Raw genomic sequence first — 12296 nt, 5'->3', positions numbered from 1 at the left:
CAAGGCAGAAAGTAATGGAAATGAAAGTTGATGTTTAATGATAAAGAGTAAAATGCACAATGAATGTATGCATAAATTCTTTTTTCTTTTTTTGACAGAGACAGAGAGAGTCAGAGAAAGGGGCAGATAGGGACAGACAGACAGGAAGGGAGAGAGATGAGAAGCATCAATTCTTCATTGGAGTTCCTTAGTTGTTCATTGACTACTTTCTCATATGTACCTTGACCAGGGACTACAACAGAGCAAGTGATCCCTTGCTCAAGCCAGTGACCTTAGGCTCAAGCCAACGACCATGGGGTTATGTCTGTGATCCTATGCTAAAGCCAGTGGTCCCTCGCTCAGCTGGTGAGCCCATGCTCAAGCCAGATGATCCTGCCTTAAGTCGGCTATCTTGGGGTTTCAAACCTGGGTCCTCCACTTCCTAGTCTGACAATCTATCTACTGTGCCACTACCTGTTCAGGCTGTCATAAATTCTTAAGGGCAAAAATATATAAGATATAGTTTTTTTGAAATATGTAATACTTGGCCTTGGCCAGTTGCCTCAGTGGTAGAGTGTTGACCTGGCATGTGGAAGTCCTGGGTTTTATTCCCCATCAGGGCACATAGGAGAAGTGACCATTTGCTTTTCCCCTCCCTCCCCTTTCCCTTTCTCTTTCTTCTCTTCTTTTCCTGCAGCTATGGCTCTATTGTTTCAAGCATGTTGGTCCTGGGCTCTGAGGATGGCTCTGTCAAGCCTCCACCTCAGGTGCTAAAAATTGCTTGATTGTGAGCATGGCCCAGATGGGAAGAGCATCAGTCCCAGATGTGGGTTACTGGGTAGTTCCCAGTCAGGGTGCATGTAGGAGTCTGTCTCTGTATTTTCCCTACTCACACTTAAAAAAAATTATGTGTAAGACTTACAGGAGAGTAATAGTTCTGGGGAACTTTTAAAAGTTGATTTTGACTAAGCATAAGAAAAATTTTATTAAATTCTTTAGTGTAGAAAATTTAGAAGGCAAAGAAATATAATTACACAAATTTTAAAAGATCACATTGATGTCAATTAAAAATTTTAAAACAGAAACACTCTACTAAATAATTTTACTACCAAAGAGAAAATCAAAACTATAATTATGGAATATTAGAAGATCATAGTAAGACTATAAATAAAAAAACTTAAGAGCTATAAAGCTGCACTCAAAGGCAAATTCAGAACTTTGCATGTTTTAAAACTTTTTTTCAGCTTTATTGAGATATGATTGAAAAAATTTGTATTTATTTAAGGTGTACAATGTGGTGTTTTGCTATAACTTGTGTAATAATTACCACATTCAAACTAATTAACATATTCATCATCTCACAACACATGAGAAAAGGGAAAAGGAAACAAATTATTGAAATGTGAGATGTTTATAAAACAAAAATAAAAAGCTAAAGAAACTAAAATTAAGTGTATTAAAAAATTTAAAAATATTATAATCAGGGACTCCTGTAGGGGAAACTCTGATACTCTACCACCCATCATATCTTGGCAAACTATAATAGAAGAATCATCTTTTTAATTCTCCACCAAGAGAAAGAAAGATTTTTTTTTTTGCCTAGCAACAACCCAGCTAATGAGAGCCATCACAACTCAACCAATGAAAACTTGTCACCACCTGAATTTTCAAGTTTTCCAATGGATTTCTGTCAAAATCACCCCTCCCAACTCCTCTCTTTTCTTTATAATAGCAAGCCCCTCTCCTTTTTTCTCTGGATTTGCCTATGGCCAAAATAGCTTGCTTGTCCTGAATTGCAATTTTCTCCTATTTCTAAATAAACTCAACTTTGCTTTAATAATTTGTCAATTTTGCCTGACCAGGCAGTGATGCAGTGGATAGTGCATTAAACTGGGATGCAGAGGACCCAGGTTCGAAACCCCGAGGTTGCTGGCTTGAGCATGGGCTCACCAGCTTGAACACGGGGTCGCTGGCTTGAGCGTGGGATCATAGACATGACCCCATGTTGCTGGTTTGAGACCAAAGGTCGCTGGCTTGAGCCTAGGTCACTGGCTTGAGCAAGGGGTCACTCACTGTCAAGGCACATACGAGAAAGCAATCAATAAACAACTAAGGAGCTGCAACGAAGAATTGATGCTCTCATCTCTCTCCATTCATGTCTGTCTGTCCCTATCTGTACCTTTCTCTGACTCTCTCTCTGTCTCTGTCACACACACACACACACACACACACACACACTAATAATAATAATAATAATAATAATTTGTTAATTTTATTTGATATTGACATGTGTAAAGATGAAAAAAATGTAGTGAATTAGAAAAGAAGAATTTAGAGGTTGTGATATTTTGATTTATGATAATATATATATTTGGTTTTTATCTGTTTTTGGTATAGAGCTCCTAAAATCCTTAGGATTTTCTAAGTGCTGGGAGTGATAAAGGTATTCTTTGTTATTTTAATGAGATAAGTGAAACTACATTAAACCAAAATGCTTTAACTCAGCAAAGGAAACTATCAACAAAATGAAAAGGCAACCTATGAAAGAAAATATTTGCGGCCTGACCTGTGGTGTCACAATGGATAAAGCATCAACCTGGAACTCTGAGGTTGCTGGTTCAAAGCCCTGGGCTTGAATGGTCAAGGCACATGTTGGTCAGGGCTGGTCAAAGCCCTGGGCTTGAATGGTCAAGGAGTTGTTGTTCACCCTGCTCCTTCCCCATTCTCCTTCTCTCTCTCTCTCTCTCTCTCTCTCTCTCTCTTTAAAAATGATTAAATAGGCCCTGGCCAGTTGGCTCAGTGGTAGAGCGTTGGCCTGTCGTGCGGAAGTCCCGGGTTCGATTCCCAGCCAGGGCACACAGGAGAGGCGCCCATTTGCTTCTCCACCCTTCCCCCTCTCCTTCCTCTCTGTCTCTCTCTTCCCCTCCCGCAGCGAGGCTCCATTGGAGCGAGGGTGGCCCGGGCGCTGGGGATGGCTCCTTGGCCTCTGCCTCAGGTGCTAGAGTGGCTCTGGTCACAGCAGAGCGACGCCCCGGAGGGGCAGAGCATCGCCCCCTGGTGGGCAGAGCTTCGCCCCCTGGTAGGCGTGCCGGGTGGATCCCGGTCGGGCGCATGCGGGAGTCTGTCTGACTGTCTCTAACCGTTTTCAGCTACATAAAAAGAAAAAAAAATGATTAAATAAAAAATATACTTGCAAAACACATTGCCCATAAAGATTAATATATAAAATACACAAGAAACTCACACAAGTTAATAGCAAAAAACAAATAACCCAATTTAAAAGTGGTAAAAGGACCAAAACAGACATCTTTTCAAAGAAGATACACAAATGGCTAATAGGTACATGAAAAGATAATCAACATCACTAATAATCAGGAACATGCAAATCAAAAACACAATGAAATATCACCTCACCCCTGTTAGGATGTCTACTATAAGAAAGACAAAAGAAAACAAGTTCTCATGAGGATGTGGAGAAAAGGGAACTCTTGTACATTTTTTGTGGCAGTGTAAACTGGTACAGCAAATGTAGAAAACATTATGAAGGTTCCTAACAATTTTTAAAATAGAACTACTATATGACCCAGCAATTCCACATCTGGGTATATATCCAAAGGAAACAAAACCATTTTTTTCAAAAAGATACCTGTACCTCCATATTCATTGCTATGGAAGTAAGTATGGAAACATCTTAAGTGTCCATGCATCAAAGAATGGATATAGAGAATGTGGTATATGTATACAATGAAATATTAACTTTAAAAAGGAGGAAATCCTGCCATTTGTGGTAACATGTGTCAACCTGGAGGACATTATGCTAAGTCGAGTCATATAGAGAAAGACACATTCTATATAGTATCACTTATATGTAGACTCTAAAAAAAGAGTTGAAATTACAGAAACAGTAGGAAAGTGGTTGTCAGGGGCTGGGGTGGGAAGGAGAAATAGGGTTATGGACTGGGGTCAAGGGTGCAAACTTTCAGTTAAAAGATGCATAAGGTCTGAAGATCTAATGTATATCATGGTGACTATAATAGATAACACTTATTGTGTAATTGAAATTTTCTAAAAGCATAGAACTTAAATGTTCTCAGATACACAATAAAGGTCAATTTGTGAGGAGGCAGATATGTGTTAATTGACTCGATGGGGATCTTTTCATCACTTTGTATATTTAAATATCTTAAAAGTTTATTTGTCAATATACCTAAATAAAACTGAAAAAATGATATACAGATGGCAAATAAGTACATAAAGAGATTTGTCATTAGAAAAATACTAATTAGAGAACAATGTGATACTACTACATGGGTATTTTAATGGTTAAAATTTAACAAAACAAAACACAACTAAACAAAAACAACCTGACAACATCCATTGTTAATAAAGATGTGAAGCAAGATTAACTCTCATTCATTTGCAAAATGTACAGTCACTTTGGAAAATAGTTACAAAGCTAAATATAGTCTTACTTTTATGATTCAATAATTCCACTCCTAGGAATTTACCCAACTGATTTGCAAACATATCTACACAAAATCCTGCACATGAATGTTTACAGCAGCATTATTCATAAATTCGCAAATTTGGAAGCAACTAATATGTCCTTTAATAGGTGATTGGGTTTACAAAATTGTGGTACATCATATATACCATTGACTACAATTCAGTGACAGAAACATGTGAACTAGCAAGCCTCACAAAAACATTCATGAATATAAAATGCTGAGTGAAAAAAAGGCTGAAAAAAATCTATAAATACCAAATAATTTCATTTATATGATATTCCGGAAAAGACAAAACTGGAGAGGGAACTTGGTTAGTGGTTGCCCAGGGTTTAGGGGAGTGGAAATGTTGGAAAAGTAAAGCCTAGGTTTTCTTGAGAGTGGTGACGCTATTTTGTATGATAGTGTAATGATAGATACTTGACACTGCACATTTGCAGAAGTCCACAGAACTTTATAGTAAAAAGAGTAAGGCATAAGATATGAAAACTAAATTAAAAAAACACATTTATCCCAGGATAAAATGCTGAATGTAACAAAAAAAATCTAACTATATTACAAATCGATGAAATAACTTAACTGACAGAGATGAGAGAAAAGAGGCTGATATTATATTTATACATTTATAGATGTAACTTATAACAGATCTTGAGTTAAAAAAGTTTTATAACAAGCTTTCAGTGACAAATAATAATACACAAAGGCCCAAATTTAAAATAAGAGAAATACAGAAATATCTGTCTAGTAAAGAAGAAAAACAAATTGCTCATTAACTTGTTAAAAGCAATTCAAAATTACATGTACAAAAAGAAGTGAAGGAAAACTCCAAAATACCATTTGCCCTCCCCTTTCAAACCGACGAACTTGAAGAAGAGTGACAGTGTTCAGCACTGTACTCAAGAAATCAAATGCCCACCTTGACACAGATTTGTAACTATTTTGTTCTCTATCCTTGGTTCACCTAGGAGCAAGTAATTCAGTACAAGTAAGTGAGGGCAATTTATCTTAAATTGTTGCTTAGTGTCAGTCAAAAAGGAAATAGCATGCAGAAAAGAATGGTGAAGCAAATGCAAAGCTGACCTTTTCCTGTCTTTTCAATTAGGTCCAATGTAGATTAACTTCTTTCTTTGGGTTCAGAAAATCCGTCTTACCCATATTTCAATACAAGTTCTGTATCTCATCTCTCAACTAAATAGAATTATATTTTCATTTTTATGTTCATTTTCCCATTAAGTTTTCATCAGGGCAAATAATCACGACTAACACTAATATTTATTTTTCAACTAGGTTGAAGTTTTGTAGAATAACTTTAAATGAATTCTAGGTTTTTTTCTTAAATGAAGGGAAAAGATGATAAACTTTCAATCGAAGGCATCAAAGTCCAATGATCAGAGAGAACACCAAGATATATTTTTCTCAGTAATATTAAACAGAAAACAAATCAGTATATGACAAACTACACTTTAAATAAGGCTTCTAAGAGCATGACTAATTGTCCACTGGGAAATTAAAAATAAGACAAGAAAAAATTCAAAAGGGCAGAATGTTTGTAAGTAAAACAAACCAAAATAAGACATAACACTGTTCACATTCATCTAAATTGCCCCAGTGAGAAGGGAGAATTTGGAGCAAGCTCTTAAATAATTATCATTACTTGAATCAAGAAACAACACTTTTAAAAAACTCAGATTTTTACAATCATTAGCTTTCTATTCCTGTACATATTTAGTAAATCTTAGAAATAAAATTTTACTCTTTCAATTTGCTCTCAAATTTTAAAATTTCTATCCTATTTGCCACTTAATTCTATTGTGGTCTGTTATACCTACTTGCCATCTTACCCTGTGTAGATCAATGGTAGATGTACACCTAGGGTAATGTCGAATTTCCTGATATCTTAGTCTGGAGAAGCAACTTGCAAATATTTGTGAAAGCAAGAAGAAAATTGGAAAATACACCCATGTTTAAAGTCAAATTAAACACATTTTTATTGGATTGCTGCTTACAGTTTTCAAAACTGATTCTGCAACTGCTCTCAGTCTATGCAAATTAAGTCATGGAAAAACATTTACACAGAATGTCATACGAAAACATTTATAACACCAAATTATAAAGACATCATCAACTCACAATACAGAACTGAAAAAGCTCATGTTTTAATTTTTTTCCAGAGTCTTAACATTGCATTTTGGTTATAAAATAGAATAATTAAATTACCTATCTCAATATGCAGATACACAACAGTCTCCTCTTCAAAACCATGGTTACTAAAGCCACATGTTTCTCACCAGCATTACAATTTAGCAGCTGCACACAAATTGGGACTGTAGGACCCACAGGTAGGATGTGAGTAAATTCTTTTAGACAATAGCCACAACCCTCACCACCCAAATCCCTGCCCTTATGGAGATTTATTCTAGTTGTGGGGGACCAACAATCAATTAACCAATAATTAAAATAGATAGCACATCAAGGGAAGATAAGTGCTTGGAGAAATATGAACCAAGAAATAAGGGTAGTAATATTTATTCCACTCACTTTCAACACTAAGAAATGTCCTTCTCTGATTCAGTTCAGAATGTAAAAGTCTTTCCTATTTTTTATAAATTTGACAGCTTTCCCCAGAAACTCTTTAGAAATGAATGTGTATTATCATTTATGTAGCACAAACTCCTTGTATAACATCAAAGGACATCAATGTGAAATAAAGTTTATATTTGAAACTGGTGGGAAGAAAGACCAAATCAGTTACCCTGAATTTCCTTTGATAAAACATTTTTTAGCCGCTCAGGGTGAATGTCTTGGAAGATGACTTGGTGAAGCAGAGATGACTTGGTTAAATCTCTTGCCTACCTGGTCTACAGAAAATAGATAAAGATTGTTTTCTTATTTATCAATCAGTGCTTAGAGGTAATTAATAATCATATAAAATACAATATCCTCATTTCTAGTCTGCACTAATTATGTCATTCAAATGAAAATATTCCTCTGTACTGCAGGAGTGGTATAAAAGGAAAAGGCTTTGGTTTAAACTTGATCTGATGATTCCATAGAAACTCAATATAAAATTTGCAGTTATACATAACATAACAAAAATCCGCACTGTCCCACATATATGTAAATCATTAGGTAGAAAAATTAGCATCTGTCTAAATAGATACTTCTCTTTCTAGTCTATATGCCAGCAAACACACAAAAAATACAAAACCTGTAGGATTCACATATATTATACTATGTGCTTGAAAGATGTGAAGATTCTAAAGTATAGTATAACCTATCCAGTCCTTCCTTTTATTATTTTCTTTTGGTTTTCTTTTTTATTAAATTTTTTAAATTATTGTATTAATTTGGGTTCAAGTGTCCCACTCAATATAACACCTTCAACCTCTCCCGCAATGTGCACCTCATTACACTCTCATTGTTCCCTTCCCCCTTCCTTTCTCCCCCCTTTCCTCTGGGACTTGCTATCCTGTTATCTGTATCTATGTGTTAATTATATGTAATTTGACTAATCCCTTCACCTTTTCTGGTCCCATCCCCTTACCTCCCTTCTCTCTGACAGCCATCTGGCTGCTCCTCATGACCCTGCTTCTAACTCTGTTCTCTTCTTCAATTCACTGTGTTCATTAGATTCCACATATAAGAGAGATCATATGATATTTGTCTTTCCCTGCCTTTGCTTATTTTACTTAGCATAATAATTTCCAGGTCCATCCATGCCATCAAAAAGGTAAAATTTTCTTCTTTTTCATGGCTGTGTAGTATTCCATTGTGTATATGTACCACTGCTTTTTTATCCATTTGTCCACTGATAGACACTTGGGTTGTTTCCAGATTTTGGCTATTGTAAAGAATGCTGCAATAAACATAGGGTACATATCTTCTTTTGAATTAAAGTTTTGAGATTCTTAGGATATATTCCTAAAAATGGGAGATCTGGGTCAAAAGGCAGTTCCATTTTTAAATTTTTAAGGAAATGCCCTACTATTTTCCACAGTGGCAGCAGAAGGCTGCATTCCCATCAGCAGTGCAAGAGGGTTTTGTTTCCTCTACACGCTCGCCAGAACTTTTGTTTATTGATTTATTAATGGGGGCCATTCTGACAGGTGTGAGGTGATATCTCATTGTGGTTTTAATTTGTATTTCTCTGATGATTAGTGATGTTGCAAATTTTTCATATGCATATTGGCCATCTGTATGTCCTCTTTGGAGTAGTGTCTATTTAGTTTCTTGCCCATTTTTAAATTAAATTGTTTACCTTCCTGGTGTTGAGTTTTAGAAGTTCTTTATAAATTTTGGTTATTAACCCTTTATCAGATATATCAGCAAATGTGTTCTCCCATTGAGTGGCTTGTCTTTTACTTTTGTTAAGAGTGTCTTTTGCTAAAAAGAAAAAGCTTTTTAGTTTGATATAGTTCCATTTGTTTATTTTGTCCTTTATTTCACTTGCCTGTGGAGATACATTGGCAAAACTATTGCTACAAGAGATATTAGAGAGTTTACTGACTATGTTTTCTTCCAAGATATTTATTGTTTCCTGACTTGCATTTAAGTCTCTTATCCATTTTTAGTTTGTTTTCATGAATGGTGTAAGTTGGTGATCTAGTTTCAGTTTTTTGTATGTACCTGTCCAATTTTTCCCAGCATCATTTATTAAGGAGACTGTCTTTACTCCATTGTATACTCTTGCCTCCTTTGTCAAATATCAATTGGCCATAAAGGCGTGGGTTTATTTCTGGGTTCTCTGTTCTGTTCCATTGAGCTGTATGCTTGTTCCTATGCCAGTACCAAGCTGTTTTGAGTACAATGGCCTTGTAGTATAACTTGATATCAGGAGGTGTGATAGCTCCCAATTTGTTCTTCATTTTTAAGATTGTTGAGGGAATTCGGGTTCTTTTACAGTTCCATATAAATTTTTGGAATATTCATTCTAGATCTGTGAATTGTGTCATTAATATTTTAATAAGAATTGCATCGAATCTACAGATTGCTTTAGGTTGTACAAACATTTTAATGATGTTAATTCTTCCTATTCATGAACACGGTATATGCTTCCACTTGTTTGTATCTTTCTTAATTTATTTTTTCAATGTTTTATAATTTTCTGAGTACAAGGCTTAAACCTCCTGGGTTAACTTTATTCCTAGGTACTTTATTTTGCTGTTGTTTTGTTGCAATAGTGAAGGGGATGTTTTCCTTAATTATTCGTTCTGAAAGTTTATTGTTGGTATATAAAAATGTCACTGATTTCTGAGTATTAATTTTATATCCTGCCACCTTGCCAAGTTCATTTATCAGATCTGGTAGTTTTTTGGTGGAGACTTTAGAGTTTTTTATTTAGTTTCATGTCATCAGCAAATAATGATAGTTTTACTTCTTCTTTTCCAATTTGAAGCCTTTTATTTCTTCTTCTTGTCTGATTGCTATGGCTAAGACTTACAGAACTATGTTGAATAAGAGTGATGAAAGGGGGCACCCATGTCTTGCTTTTGATCTTAAAGGGATTGGTTTTAGTTTTTGTCCATTGAGTATGATGTTGGCTCTCAGTTTGTCATATATGGCCTCTATTATGTGAGATATGTTCCTTCTATTCCCACTGTGCTCAAATGTGTGCTGGATTATATCAAATGTTTTTTTCTGCATCTATTAATATGATTATGTGATTTTTATCCTTCATTTTCTTTGTGTGATAAATCACATTTATTGATTTTTGCAAATATTGCACCAGACTTGACTCCCTGGAATAAATCCCACTTGATCATGATGTATGATCTTTTTAATGTATTGCTGAGTCTGGTTTGCTAGTGTTTTGTTGATAATTTTAGCATCTGTGTTCATCAGGGATATTGGCCTATAATTTTCTTTCTTTGTAGTTTCTTTACCTGGTTTTGGAATTAGGATAATGCTTGCCTCCTAAAATGAGCTTAGACATCTTCTCTCCTCAGGAAAAAATTTTTTTGGAATAGCTTGAGAAGGATAGGTGTTAGTTATTTGATTGTTTGGTAAAAACCACCTGTGAAGCCATCTGGTCTAGGATTTTGTTTGCTGGGAGTTTTTTGATAACCATTTCAATTTAATTTGTTGTAATTGATCTGCATAAGTTTTCTGATTCTTCCAGATTCAAATTTGGAAGATTGTATATTTAGGAATTTATCCATTTCACCTAGGTTGTCCAATTTTTTGGCATATAGATCTTCATAGTTTTTTTCTTACAATCCTTTGTATTTATGTGATGTCAGTTGTGACTTCTCCACTTTCATTTCTAATTTTATATATTTGGGTCCTCTCTCTTTTTTCTTGATGAGTCTGGTTAAAAGTTCATAAATCTTATTTACCTTTTCAGAGAACAAGCTTTTGGTCTCATTGATCTTTTATATTGTTTTTTAGCCTCTATGTCATTTTTTTCCACTTGGTCTTTATTATTTCCTTCCTTCTACTTCCTCTGGGCTTTACTTGTTCTTTTTTCTTTTCTTTTGGGTGCAAGGTTAAGTTGTTTATTTGAGTTTTTTCTTGCTTCTTAAGGTATGCCTGTAATGCTATGAACTACCCTCTCAGGACTGCTTTAGCTGTGTCCCATAAATTTTGAGTTGTTGTATGTTCATTTTCATTTGTTTCAAGGAAATTTTTTATTTCTTCTTTGATCTAATTTTAACCCATTTGTTATTTAATAACATGCTATTTAGCCTCCAAGTGTTTGAATGTTTTTCAGTTTTTCTATTGTAGTTGATTTCTAGTTTCATGTCATTGTGGTCAGAGAAGATGCTTGATATGATTTTAATCTTCTTAAATTTATTGAGTCTTGTTTTGTGTCCTAACATGTAGTCTAGCCTCGAAAATGTAGTATGAGTACTTGAAAAGGATGTTTATTCTGATGCTTTGGGGTAGATATTAATTAAATCCAGTTGATCAAGTTTGTTATTTAAGGCTGCTATTTCATTACAATTCCTTTGGCTTGAAGTATTTCTGTTGAAAAGTCAGATGTCATCCTTAGGAGGTCTCCTCTGTAGGTAATTGATTGCTTTTGTATTGAAACTTTTAGTATTCTTTCTTTGTCTCTTAACTTCGGCATATAATTATGATGTGTCTTGGTGTAGGCCTCCTTGGGTTCCTCTTTAATGGGACTCTCTGTGCTTCTTGAACTTATATGATTTTTTTTCCTTAATCAATTTAGAAAATATTTTGGCTATGATTTCTTTATCAAATTCTCTATCGTTTGTTTGTTCTCCTTTCCTTCAGGAACCCCTATGATAAGGATGCTGTTTCTCTTCATTTTGTCACAGAGGTCTCTTAAAGTTCCTTCAGTCATTTTGAGCCTCTTTTCGTTTTACTCTTCAGCTTCTGTGCTTATGTTTATCTTGTCCTCTAAATTGCTGATTCAGTCCTTTGCTTCATCCAGCCTGCTGTTGATAACTTCTAGCTCAGCCTTCATTTCTGGTACTGTATTTGTCATTTCTGATTGGTTCTTTTTTATTATTTCAATGTCCTTTTTGGTGCTTGTTATCTATTTGTTTCAGTTATTATTGTAATCATCTATTATTGCACTAGGATTAGAGTTGGATTAAGGTTGGTTGAGGCCCCAGGTGCAGAAGAAAATATTGGGCCCCTTAAAAAAAGAGAAAGAGTCAGGGAAAATATTAATCATATTTTTAAATAAATAAAAAATAACATGTTAATCATATTTTTAAAATAAATAAAAAATAACATGTACTATTAATGTTAAAATTGCACATATAAAACCAAACTTGGTGTCATTAGAAAATAAAGTGTAAATTTGAGTTTTTCAGGGCCCTTCAGAAGTTGGGGCCCAGGGCC

At 34.9% G+C, this 12296-nt stretch overlaps 1 non-coding gene across 1 annotated transcript; it reads left to right on the top strand.

Annotated features, from left to right (window-relative positions):
* Positions 1 to 2759: 2759 nt before the first annotated feature.
* TRNAD-GUC (transfer RNA aspartic acid (anticodon GUC)) lies at positions 2760 to 2835 on the top strand. Its single transcript has one exon. It is a non-coding gene; the product is annotated as a tRNA-Asp (tRNA).
* The last annotated feature ends 9461 nt before the right edge of the window (positions 2836 to 12296 follow it).

Source organism: Saccopteryx leptura, chromosome 6 (genome assembly GCF_036850995.1).
Source record: "Saccopteryx leptura isolate mSacLep1 chromosome 6, mSacLep1_pri_phased_curated, whole genome shotgun sequence".
Taxonomy (NCBI): Eukaryota; Metazoa; Chordata; class Mammalia; order Chiroptera; family Emballonuridae; genus Saccopteryx; species Saccopteryx leptura.
This window is presented reverse-complemented; position numbering and strand designations above follow the sequence as displayed.